Source organism: Oncorhynchus mykiss, chromosome 10 (genome assembly GCF_057628025.1).
Source record: "Oncorhynchus mykiss isolate SJ-2025 chromosome 10, ASM5762802v1, whole genome shotgun sequence".
Classification (NCBI taxonomy): domain Eukaryota; kingdom Metazoa; phylum Chordata; class Actinopteri; order Salmoniformes; family Salmonidae; genus Oncorhynchus; species Oncorhynchus mykiss.
The window spans coordinates 85973412-85985911 of record NC_143031.1 but is presented as its reverse complement, the minus strand read 5'-3'; the positions used below and the strand labels follow the sequence as shown (position 1 = coordinate 85985911).

The 12500-nt window shown below is 53.3% G+C and overlaps 1 pseudogene across 1 annotated transcript in view; it reads right to left on the bottom strand.

The window, feature by feature from the left end:
• Nucleotides 1–12500, bottom strand: part of LOC149980664 (uncharacterized) — a 103225-nt pseudogene that overhangs the window by 4511 nt on the left and 86214 nt on the right. The window contains exons 9-10 of the transcript XR_016484039.1: nucleotides 7614–7656; nucleotides 662–761 (exon numbers count right to left, since the gene is read on the bottom strand). The product of XR_016484039.1 is annotated as an uncharacterized LOC149980664 (transcript). The remainder of the gene's footprint in view (nucleotides 1–661; nucleotides 762–7613; nucleotides 7657–12500) is intronic.

The following is a 12500-nucleotide window of genomic DNA, read 5'->3' as shown; positions in this document are numbered from 1 at the left end:
TGTGTGTGTGTTGATGTGTGTGTGTGTGTGTGTTGATGTGTGTGTGTGTGTGTGTGTGTATTGAAGTGTGTGTGTGTATTGAAGTGGGTGTGTGTGTGTGTGTGTATTGAGGTGTGTGTGTGTGTGTGTATTGAGGTGTGTGTGTGTGTGTGTATTGAGGTGTGTGAGTGTGTGTGTGTGTATTGAGGTGTGTGTGTGTGTGTGTATTGAGGTGTGTGTGTGTGTGTGTGTGTGTATTGAGGTGTGTGTGTGTGTGTGTGTGTGTGTATTGAGGTGTGTGTGTGTGTATTGGAGTGTGTGAGTGTGTGTGTGTGTATTGAGGTGTGTGTGTGTGTGTGTGTGTGTGTGTGTGTGTGTGTGTGTGTTGATGTGTGTGTGTGTGTTGATGTGTGTGTGTGTGTGTTGATGTGTGTGTGTGTGTGTGTGTTGATGTGTGTGTGTGTGTGTGTATTGAAGTGTGTGTGTGTATTGAAGTGGGTGTGTGTGTGTGTGTGTATTGAGGTGTGTGTGTGTGTGTGTATTGAGGTGTGTGAGTGTGTGTGTGTGTGTATTGAGGTGTGTGTGTGTGTGTATTGAGGTGTGTGTGTGTGTATTGAAGTGTGTGTGTGTGTGTATTGAAGTGTGTGTGTGTGTGTGTGTACCTTGAACTCTCAAGCTGAGCTTCGGTAATCTCGGTTGCGGATCGAGAGGCGAGAGTCATATTGGTTGATGAAGGGAGAGTTGGGGGGGAAACCCGCAAACATCCTCCTCACTGAGCAGTCCTACACACACACACACACACACACACAGAGAGACACACACACACACACAGTGACACACACACACACAGTGACACACACACACACAGTTAATATCCAGGCCAGTTCAGACAGTATTGTAGAGAGATGAATCAGGGAGTACTTCCCAAAATGGCCCCCTGTTCCTACATAGTGCACTACTTTTGACCAGAGGCCCTATGGGTAGTGCACTGTCTAGGGGATAGGGGACAGAGCAGCAGATACTTCACAAAAATGCAAAATGTCCCCTGAGAGAACAGTTATAACAGCAGGGGTTGGTCCTGGCGTTGCCTCTCCTTTACCACCCATCCACTCACTGGCTGTGGCAGTACAGAACCTGACTTAGTCTGGGGAGAGATACAGGACCTGACTTAGTCTGGGGGGGAGGGATCCAGGACCTGACTTAGTCTGGGGGGAGAGATCCAGAACCTGACTTAGTCTGGGGGGAGAGATACAGGACCTGACTTAGTGGGGAGGAGATACAGGACACTGACTTAGTCTGGGGGGGTGGATCCAGGACCCTGACTTAGTCTGGGGGGAGGAGGATACAGGACCTGAGACCATCTGGGGGAGGGATCCAGGACCTGACTTAGTCTGGGGGAGATACAGGACCTGACTTAGTCTGGAGGGGAGAGATACAGAACCTGACTTAGTCTGGGGGGGGAGAGAGATACAGGACCTGACTTAGTCTGGGGGGGGGGAGATACAGGACCTGACTTAGTCTGGGGGAGATACAGGACCTGACTTAGTCTGGAGGGGAGAGATACAGAACCTGACTTAGTCTGGGGGGGGAGAGAGATACAGGACCTGACTTAGTCTGGAGGGGGAGAGAGATACAGGACCTGACTTAGTCTGGAGGGGAGATACAGGACCTGACTTAGTCTGGGGGGAGAGATACAGGACACTGACTTAGTCTGGAGGGGAGAGATACAGGACCTGACTTAGTCTGGAGGGGGGAGATACAGGACCTGACTTAGTCTGGGGGGAGATACAGGACCTGACTTAGTCTGGGGGGAGATACAGAACCTGACTTAGTCTGGGGGGAGATACAGGACCTAACTTAGTCTGGAGGGGAGGTGCAGGACCTGACTTAGTCTGGGGGGAGATACAGGACCTGACTTAGTCTGGGGGGGAGATACAGGACCTGACTTAGTCTGGGGGGAGATACAGGACCTGACTTAGTCTGGGGGGAAATACACAGGACCTGACTTAGTCTGGAGGGGAGAGATACAGGACCTGACTTAGTCTGGGGGAGAGATACAGGACCTGACTTAGTCTGGGGGGAGAGATACAGGACCTGACTTAGTCTGTGGGGGGAGAGATACAGGACCTGACTTAGTCTGGGGGGGAGAGATGCAACCTGACCTAGTCTGGGGGGGAGAGATACAGGACCTGACTTAGTCTGGGGGGAGAGAGATGCACAGGACCTGACTTAGTCTGGGGGGAGGAGGTAAAGAGGACCTGACTTAGTCTGGGGGGAGATACAGGACCTGACTTAGTCTGGAGGGGAGAGATACAGAACCTGACTTAGTCTGGGGGGAGAGAGATACAGGACCTGACTTAGTCTGGAGGGGAGAGAGATACAGGACCTGACTTAGTCTGAGGGGAGGGATCCAGGACCTGACTTCATCTGGGAGATACAGGACCTGACTTAGTCTGGAGGGGAGAGATACTGGACCTGAGCGCTTAGTTGGAGGGGAGAGATACAGGACCTGACTTAGTCTGGAGGGGGGAGATACAGGACCTGACTTAGTCTGGGGATGCAGGACCTGACTTAGTCTGGGGGGAGATACAGAACCTGACTTAGTCTGGGGGGAGATACAGGACCTGACTTAGTCTGGAGGGGAGATCACAGGACCTGACTTAGTCTGGGGGGAGATACAGGACCTGACTTAGTCTGGGGGGAGATACAGGACCTGACTTAGTCTGGGGGGAGATACAGGACCTGACTTAGTCTGGGGGGAGATACAGGACCTGACTTAGTCTGGAGGGGAGAGATACAGGACCTGACTTAGTCTGGGGGGAGAGATACAGGACCTGACTTAGTCTGTGGGGGGAGAGATACAGGACCTGACTTAGTCTGGGGGGAGAGATACAGGACCTGACTTAGTCTGGGGGGAGAGATACAGGACCTGACTTAGTCTGGGTGGGGGGAGAGATACAGGACCTGACTTAGTCTGGGAGGGAGAGATACAGGGCCTGACTTAGTTTGGGAGGGGAGAGATCCAAGCCTGACTTAGTCTGGGGGGGGAGGGGGTAGGAAAGGTCCCTGACTTCATCTCAGGGGGGAGAGGAGAGATGCAGCACCTGACTTAGTCTGGGAGGGGGGCAGAGAGATACAGGACCTGACTTAGTCTGGGAGGGGAGAGAGGGAGAAATACACAGGACCTGACTTAGTCTGAGGGGGAGAGGAGAAATACAGGACCTGACTTAGTCTGGGGGGAGGGGGTCCCAGGACTTGACTTAGTCTGGGGGGGGGGGGGGGGGAGGGAGAGAGATGGACTGAAATACACCTTTTGTTTTTTCCAGACAACTTTTTTTTGCAGACTTTCCTTTCTATATAAAAAGTTATTTCCGGCGACTAAGCCTCAACTTTTTATTTCCCGCCCCCCAACCAACCATGTCATGATGGCGGTAAAGTTCTGCCCGCGGTTTAGTATGAAAATGTATCCGTGAAGCTGAGGCGGCATCGGCACACACTTACGCTCTACAACTCGTTGCTAGGCAGCGGCCGTTACCTCCGGCCTCCTGGCGGTCACTTGGCGAGGCACGTCTCTTCAGAGCCTCGCCACATTAACTGTTTTCTAAACCACAACTGAATGCCCCCCCATAGATAATGACAAGCGGGAATAAATATCACCGAATGATGAAAACATTGGAATAAAGTTAGCTAACGCAAAAATGGAAACACATCAAATTGTTGTTAACCGAAACTCCCCAAAGTCATCCAAACGTTATAATACATTTGAAGCCTGAAGCGTGGTCAACTATTTCAGCATCGCTCTGAGACAAGCGTGGTCAACTATTTCACACTGCTCTGAGACAAGCGTGGTCAACTATTTCAGCATCGCTCTGAGACAAGCGTGGTCAACTATTTCACACTGCTCTGAGACAATCGTGGTCAACTATTTCACACTGCTCTGAGACCAGCGTGGTCAACTATTTCACACTGCTCTGAGACAAGCGTGGTCAACTATTTCAGCATCGCTCTGAGACCAGTGTGGTCAACTATTTCACACTGCTCTGAGACAAGCGTGGTCAACTATTTCACACTGCTCTGAGACAAGCGTGGTCAACTATTTCAGCATCGCTCTGAGACAAGTGTGGTCAACTATTTCATCACAGTTTCAGCACCGCTCTGAGACAAGCGTGGTCAACTATTTCAGCATCGCTCTGAGACAAGTGTGGTCAACTATTTCAGCATCGCTCTGAGACCAGCGTGGTCAACTATTTCAGCACTGTGGACAAGTGTGGTCAACTATTTCAGCACTGCTCTGAGACAAGCGTGGTCAACTATTTCAGCACTGCTCTGAGACAAGCGTGGTCAACTATCTCAGCACTGCTGTGAGACCAGCGTGGTCAACTATTTCAGCACCGCTCTGTGACAAGGATCATGCATTCATCACAGTTTCAACACTGCTCTGGAGCAAGCGTGGTCAACTATTTCAGCATCGCTCTGAGACAACAGGGTACAGGAGAAGTGAGTATATAGATGTTGTACAGGGTACAGGAGAAGTGAGTATATAGATGTTGTACAGGGTACAGGAGAAGTGAGTATATAGATGTTGTACAGGGTACAGGAGAAGTGAGTATATAGATGTTGTACAGGGTACAGGAGAAGTGAGTATATAGATGTTGTACAGGGTACAGGAGAAGTGAGTATATAGATGTTGTACAGGTACAGGAGAAGTGAGTATATAGATGTTATTGGGTACAGGAGAAGTGAGTATATAGATGTTGCAGGGACAGGAGAAGTGAGTATATAGATGTTGTACAGGGTACAGGAGAAGTGAGTATATAGATGTTGTACAGGGTACAGGAGAAGTGAGTATTAGTTCCAAAACTCCTGTGTGTGTGTGTGTGGGGGGGGGGGGGGGGGGGAGGTCCCCACACGTCTCATAAACCTAATATATCAAAGCCCCTCCCTATTCTCTCCCCCTCATCCCTCCCTCCTCTTCTCACCTCTCTCGATTCTCTCCCCTCTCCTCATCCCTCCCCATTCTCTCCCTCCTAATTCCTCCACTCCATTCATCCTCTCCTCATCCCTCCCCCCTCCACTCCTCATCCCTCCTTCCCTCCTCTCCCTCATCCCTCCCTCCATCCATCCCTCCCCATTCTCTCCCTCCTCATCCCTCCCTCATCCTCTCCTCATCCCTCCCTATTCTCTCCATTCTCTCTGATGGTGTGATTGCAAATCATATCCTCCCAAAGCTCCCAACGTTATCTATTAAACATCAGCTCTCCTTCCATCCTCTCCTCTTCCTCCCTCCCTCCCTCCTCTCCTCTCCTCTCCTTCCTTCACTCGGTCCATCCCTCCCCCTCCTCCCCCCTCCTCTCTCTCTGCTTCTCATACCCCCCCATCTCTTCCCCCCTCCCTCCTCCCTCTCTCATCTCCTCCCCCCTCCTCCCCCTCCCCTCCTCCCTCTCTCATCTCCTCCTCCCCTCCTGGTCTCTCCTCCCCTCCTCTCTCTCTCATTCCCTCCCCTCTCCCTCTCTCATCCCCCCTCCTCCCTCTCTCATCTCCTCCTCCCCTCCTCTCATCTCCTCCCCTCCTCTCTCTCATCTCCTCCCCCTCCCCTCCTCTCTCATCTCATCCCCCCTCCCCTCCTCTCTCATCTCATCCCCCCTCTCATCTCCTCCCCCTTCCCTCCTCTCATCTCATCCCCCCTCCCCTCCCCTCCTTTCTCATCCTGCCTCCTCACCCTCTCATCTCATCCCCCCTGCTCCCTCTCTCATCTCCTCCCCCATCCCCTCTCTCATCTCCTCCCCCTCCCCTCCTCACTCTCTCATCTCCCCTCCCCTCCCCTCTCTCATCTCATCCCCCTCCATCTCCCCTCCTCTCTCTCTGCTTCATACCCCCCCATCTCCTCCCCCCTCCCCTCCTTCCTCTCTGCTTCATCTCCTCCCCTTCCCCTCATTCCTCTCTGCTTCATACCCCCCCCTCCCCTCCTCTCTCTCTCATCTCCTCCCCCCTCACCTCCCCTCTCTCTCTCTCTCATCTCATCCCCCCCTCCCCCATCTCCTCCCCTCCTCCCTCTCTGCTTCATACCCCCCATCTCCTCCCCCTCCTCCCTCTCTGCTTCATACCCCCCCCCCCCCCCCCCCCATCTCCACACCCTGGTTTTCTCCCTCCTCTCTCTTTTCCACTTGAGTAAGTTCAGGACAGAGAGGATGAATGCTATTAGAGAGGCATGGCATTATCAGGTCACACCGGCCGGCCGGGCTGGCCCCATCTCCATCACAAAGACACACACACAAACACACACACTCTTTAGGAGATCACAGCCCCATGTCCCGACCCCCTTCACCCCATCCAGCTCATCTCTCATGTAAATTGGCTGTAGGTCTCTTTCTCTCTTCTCTTTGCTCTCCCGCTCTGTCAACCTCTCCTCCTCTCTCTGTGTTCATCCCCTCTCTCTCTCTCTCTCTCTCTCTCTCTCTCTCTCTCTCTCTCTCTCTCTCTCTCTCTCTCTCTCTCTCTCTCTCTCTCTCTCTCTCTCCCTCTCTCTCCCTCCCCTTCCCTCTCTCTCTCTCTCTCTCGTCTCCCTCTCTCTCTCTCCCCCTCCCTTCCCTTCCTCTCTCTCTCTCTCTCTGTCTCCCTCTCTCTGTCTCTCTCCCTCTCTTTCTGTCTCTCTCTCTCTCTGACCTTGGGCTCCTCTTATCTCCAAACTCTGATTCAGCAGAGAAGCAAAAGAACCAAAGACAGAAATAGAGAATAGAAATGCGATCCCATCCTTTCCCATCAACCGGTGATAACAACAGTCATAGCTTCTGTGTGTGTCTGTCTCAGACAATATTAATTAAGGGGATAAACCTCCACCCCTCCCTCTCTCATTCTCGCTCCCTATCTTCAGGGTCTGAAGCCGAGGGGGGGGTGTTGGGGGGGGGGCTGTGGGGGAGATATGGGGGGGCGGACTGAGGGGGGAGATATGGGTGAGGGGGGAGAGAAGGTTGAGGGCTGAGGGGGGGGGGGGAAAGAATTTTGAGGGCTGAGGGGGGAGAGAAGGTTGAGGGCTGAGGGGGGAGAGAAGGGTGAGGGCTGAGATATGGGTGAGGGCTGAGGGTGGAGCTATGGGTGAGGGCTGAGGGGAAGCTATGGGTGAGGGCTGAGGGGGAGCTATGGGTGAGGGCTGAGGGGGAGCTGGGTGAGGGCTGAGGGGGGAGCTATGGGTGAGGGCTGAGGGGGAGCTATGGGTGAGGGCTGAGAGAAGGGTGAGGGCTGAGGGGGAGAGAAGGGTGAGGTCTGGGGGGGAGATATAGATGGGTGAGGGCTGAGGGGGAGATATGGGTGAGAGGGGAGCTATGGGTGAGGACTGAGGGGGGAGAGAAATATAAGGCTGGGGGGGGAAAAGAGGTGAGGGCTGAGATATGGGTGAGGACTGAAGGGGGAGCTATGGGTGAGGGCTGAGGGGGTGAGGAGTAGGGTGAGGGGGGGTGGAGTAGGGTGAGGGGGTGGAGGGAGGTCAGGGTGTGGGGGGTGAGAGGTCAGGGTGAGGGCGGGTGAGGAGTAGGGTGAGGGGGGGTGAGAGGGTGGTGGTTTATGGGGTCCCTGGAAGGGGTGAGAGGTCATAGTCTATGGGGTCCCTGGAAGGGGTGAGAGGTCATATTCTGGGGTACCTGGAAGGGGTGAGAGGTGTAGGGTGAGGGTGAGGGGGGGTCCCTGGAAGACCCAAACACTTCAGTGTTCACTAAGCTATTCAGAGAAGGAGTGTTGATCAAGGACCAGACCCCCCATCATCCTAGATCCCCATCTCAGACCACCCCCATCCTGACATCCCCATATTCAGACCCCCCCCCCACCCCATCCAAGATCCCCATCTCAGACCCCCCCCCATCCAAGTCATCCTAGATCCCCATCTCAGGTCCCCCCCCTGTCCATATAATTCATCCAAGATCCCCCATCTCAGCCCCCCCCCGTCCATATAATTCATCCTAGATCCCCATCCTCAGTTGCCCCCCCCCTCCATCAATTCATCCTAGATCCCCATCTCAGCCCCGTGCCCATAATTCATCCTAGATCCCCATCTCAGACCCCCCCTGTCCATATAATTCATCCTAGATCCCCCATCTCAGCCACCCCCCGTCCCCTCCATGCAAGTCATCCTAGATCCCCATCTCAGCTCCCCCTGTCCATATAAATCATCCTAGATCCCCATCTCAGCCCCCCCCCCCCGTCCCCCCCATCCAAGTCATCCTAGATCCCCATCTCAGCTCCCCCCGTCCATATAAATCATCCTCATCCCCATCTCAGACCCCCCCTTTCCCCCCGTCCAAGTCATCCTAGATCCCGATCTCAGCTCCCCCCCGTCCATATAAATCATCCTAGATCCCCATCTCAGGTCGCCCCCCAACTGTCCATATAATTCATCCTGGATCCCCGTCTCGTCGCCCCCTGTCCATATAATTCATCCTAGATCCCCATCTCAGGTCGCCCCCCCCCCTGTCCATATAATTCATCCTAGATCCCATCTCAGGTCGCCCTGCCCATATAATTCATCCTAGATCCCCATCTCAGGCCCCCCCCCTGTCCATATAATTCATCCTAGATCCCCATCTCAGGTCGCCCCTTCCTGTCCATATAAATCATCCTAGATCCCCATCTCAGCCCCCCTCTGTCCATATAATTCATCCTCGTGCATCTCAGCCCCTCCTGTCCATATAAATCATCCTAGATCCCCATCTCAGGCCCCCCCCCTGTCCATATAATTCATCCTAGATCCCCATCTCAGGTCGCCCCTTCCTGTCCATATAATTCATCCTAGATCCCCATCTCAGGCCCCCCTGTCCATATAATTCATCCTAGATCCCCATCTCAGAACCCCCCCCCCCACCCCCGACCATGTGACCCATCCTAGATCCCCCATCTCAGGTCCCCCCCACTGTCCATATAAATCATCCTAGATCCCCATCTCAGCCCCCCCCCCCCCCGTCCATATAATTCATCCTAGATCCCCATCTCAGCCCCCCTGTCCATATAATTCATCCTAGATCCCCATCTCAGGTCCCCCCCACTGTGCATATAAATCATCCTAGATCCCCATCTCAGCCCCCCGTCCATATAATTCATCCTAGATCCCCATCTCAGCCCCCCTGTCCATATAATTCATCCTAGATCCCCATCTCAGGTCGTTCCCCTGTCCATATAATTCATCCTAGATCCCCCATCTCAGCCCCCCTGTCCATATAATTCATCCTAGATCCCCATCTCAGGTCCCCCCCACTGTCCATATAAATCATCCTAGATCCCCATCTCAGCCCCCCCCCCCGTCCATATAATTCATCCTGATCCCCATCTCAGCCCCCCGGCCCATATAATTCATCCTAGATCCCCATCTCAGGTCGCCCCGCCCTGTCCATATAATTCATCCTAGATCCCCATCTCAGGTCCCCCCCCCCCCTGTCCATATAATTCATCCTAGATCCCCATACTCAGCCCCCCTGTCATATAATTCATCCTAGATCCCCATCTCAGGTCGTTCCCCTGTCCATATAAATCATCCTCATCCCCATCTCAGGCCCCCCTGTCCATATAATTCATCCTAGATCCCCATCTCAGCCCCCCGGCCCGTGTGACCCATCCTCAGATCCCCATCTCAGGTCCCCCCCACTGTCCATATAAATCATCCTAGATCCCCATCTCAGCCCCCCCCCCCGTCCATATAATTCATCCTAGATCCCCATCTCAGCCCCCCTGTCCATAATTCATCCTAGATCCCCATCTCAGGTCCCCCCCCCCCCTGTCCATATAAATCATCCTCATTCCCCATCTCAGCCCCCCCCGTCCATATAATTCATCCTAGATCCCCATCTCAGCCCCCCTGTCCATATAATTCATCCTAGATCCCCATCTCAGGTCGTTCCCCTGTCCATATAAATCATCCTAGATCCCCCATCTCAGGCCCCCCTGTCCATAATTCATCCTAGATCCCCATCTCAGCCCCCCCCCCCCCCCCCCGGCCCATATAATTCATCCTAGATCCCCATCTCAGCCCCCCTGTCCATATAATTCATCCTAGATCCCCATACTGAGTTCCCCCTGTCCATATAAATCATCCTAGATCCCCATCTCAGCCCCCCGTCCATATAATTCATCCTAGATCCCCATCTCAGGTCGCCACCCCTGTCCATATAATTCATCCTAGATCCCCATCTCAGGTCACCCCACCCTGTCCATATAATTCATCCTAGATCCCATATTAATTCCTCCCCCCTGTCCATATAATTCATCCGTGCCATCAGTCCCCCCCCCCTGTCCATATAATTCATCCTAGATCCCCATCTCAGGCCCCCCCCCCCCCTCTGTCCATATAATTAATTCTAGATCCCCCATCTCAGCCCCTCCTGTCCATATAATTAATCCTAGATCCCCATCTCAGCCCCCCCCCCTGTCCATATAATTCATCCTAGATCCCCATCTCAGGCCCCCCTGTCCATATAATTCATCCTAGATCCCCATCTCAGGTCGCCCCTTCCTATCCATATAAATCATCCTAGATCCCCATCTCAGCCCCCTCCGTCCATATAATTCATCCTAGATCCCCATCTCAGGTCGCCCCCCCCCTGTCCATATAATTCATCCTAGATCCCCATCTCAGGTCGCCCCCCCACCTGTCCATATAATTCATCCTAGATCCCCATCTCAGGTCGCCCCCCCCCCTGTCCATATAATTCATCCTAGATCCCCATCTCAGCCCCCCCCTGTCCATATAATTCATCCTAGATCCCCATCTCAGTACTCAAGATACAGTCCGGTTTTCATGTTCTTCTTGTAACAAGCCAGAGACTGATTTGAGACTTTTGGGACAGCAGTATAATGGGACAGCAGTATAATGGGACAGCAGTATAATGCGACACAGTACAATGGGACAGCAGTACAATGGGACAGCAGTACAATGGGACAGCAGTATAATGGGACAGCAGTATAATGGGACAGCAGTATAATGGGACAGCAGTATAATGGGACAGCAGTACAATGGGACAGCAGTACAATGGGACAGCAGTACAATGGGACAGCAGTATAATGGGACAGCAGTATAATGGGACAGCAGTATAATGGGACAGCCATGCAATGGGACAGCAGTACAATGGGACAGCAGTATAATGGGACAGCAGTATAATGGGACAGCAGTATAATGGGACAGCAGTATAATGGGACAGCAGTATAATGGGACAGCAGTATAATGGGACAGCAGTATAATGCTGAATCAGGTACAGTGCTTTCAGAAGGTATTCATACCCCTTGATTTATTCTCCATTTCCCTTGTTCACCCCAAAGTTGAAATCAATTGGATTCGTTCTTCTCTCACCCATCTACACACCAATAACCCCCCCCCCCAAAAAATGAACTTGTCTTTGCCGATGACAAGCATACCCATGACATGATGCAGCCACCACCATGCTTGAACATAAGGAGAGCGGGACTAGGTAGTACGTTTTGTGTTGGATGTGCCCCAAACATAACTCTTTGTATTCAGGATGTGAAGTTAATTTCTGTAGTTCTACTGGGGCGAAGGAGGAGGAGGTCGGCCATGTCAGATTTCAGACAAAGCCCACGGCGGCCATGTGGATCCCCATGGGGCCGGACGGACCCAATAAAGGAGTCCACGGAATGTTCAGTCGTGTGACACAACCAGCCATCCGTAGCGACACACACACACACACACACACACACACTAAGCTGTACTCTCTTCGGCTTCTTGGTTTGGCTGGAGGCAAAGCCCTGTTAATCCTAAAGCCCACACTGTTATACCCAACACACACACACACACACACACACACACACACACACACACACACACACACTAAGCTGGGTGGTATAGCGTACACACACACACACACACACTGGGCTGGGTGGTATTTAACTATATACTGGTATTGGATGCATGGACCGGATTGGGTTTCAACTTGACCTTCTATAAATGGCATTTAAATCTTCAGTTTCCTCCTCTGTCGTCTACCTGAGTCCCCCCCCCCCCTGTCTGCTACCTGAGTCCTCACTCTCCACCCTCCTCCCCTGCCTGCTACCTGAGTCCTCTCCCCCCTCCTCCCCCGCCTGCTACCTGAGTCCTCTCTCCCCCTCCTCCTCTGTCTGCTACCTGAGTCCTCTCCCCCCTCCTCCCCCGCCTGCTACCTGAGTCCTCTCTCCCCCCTCCTCCTCTGTCTGCTACCTGAGTCCTCTCCCCCCTCCTCTGTCTGCTACCTGAGTCCTCTCCCCCCTCCTCCTCTGTCTGATACCTGAGTCCTCTCCCCCCTCCTCCCCTGTCTGCTACCTGAGTCCTCTCCTCCCTCCTCCTCTGTCTGCTACCTGAGTCCTCACTCCCCCCTCCTCCCCTGTCTGCTACATGAGTCCTCTCTTCCCCCTCCTCCCCTGTCTGCTACTGAGTCCTCACTCTCCCCCTCCTCCTCTGTCTGCTACCTGAGTCCTCTCCCTCCTCCCTGTTGCTACCTGAGTCCTCACTCTCCCTGGGTCACTCAGACATGAATTTCCTGAAGGGTGGCAGCCAC